General features: G+C 46.4%; 1 long non-coding RNA gene across 1 annotated transcript in view; it reads right to left on the bottom strand.

Annotated features, from left to right (window-relative positions):
• Positions 1–266: 266 nt before the first annotated feature.
• The window catches only part of LOC125618359, a 1,274-nt gene continuing 995 nt past the window's right edge, over positions 267–545 (bottom strand). The window contains exon 2 of the long non-coding RNA XR_007349646.1: positions 267–438. This is a non-coding gene — a long non-coding RNA (uncharacterized LOC125618359). The remainder of the gene's footprint in view (positions 439–545) is intronic.

Raw genomic sequence — 545 nt, 5'->3', positions numbered from 1 at the left:
AGAACCAGGAGAGCTGACATTTCTCAGCATTTCCTACGATCCAGTAAACCCCAAATTTATATGAAATTGTGAGCTCCCAAATACAAACCCTGTTATTTGGAGATCTGCATATGAGATAGATGTACTTATATTTGCTTTTAAAGCTGAAATTGCACAGTATAAAGAGTAATGGCAAAGTTTACGCTTCTAACCTAAACTTTCAGTTTTACTTTAGTAAAAATAACATTAGATAGCAAATAAAAAATACCACAACAAGTCGACAGGAGTAAAGGGGAAGGGTTTACATTTTATTGCATTTACTTTCCCCAACTTCTGAACAAGAGGATCCACATTTTCATTTTGCACTGGGCCGCGCGAGTCACGTGGCTCCTGCAGGGAGCTGAATCCGAGGGTCCTGATGAGCCCCTGGAGGTGCGTCTTCCTCTGCTCCAGTCAGCTCTAGAGGGAGGGTTCCAGGACCCAGACGGGGCTTCCTGTGAATGACCCCAGGGCAGCTTCCCTGGGTGATTCCACCTGAGGGACAGGCAGAGCCCCCCCCCCCCCCC

The sequence above is a fragment of the Marmota marmota genome, unplaced genomic scaffold (assembly GCF_001458135.2).
Source record: "Marmota marmota marmota unplaced genomic scaffold, marMar, whole genome shotgun sequence".
NCBI lineage: Eukaryota > Metazoa > Chordata > Mammalia > Rodentia > Sciuridae > Marmota > Marmota marmota.
The sequence above is the reverse complement of the archived record's forward strand: the minus strand, read 5'-3'. Positions and strand labels throughout refer to the sequence as shown.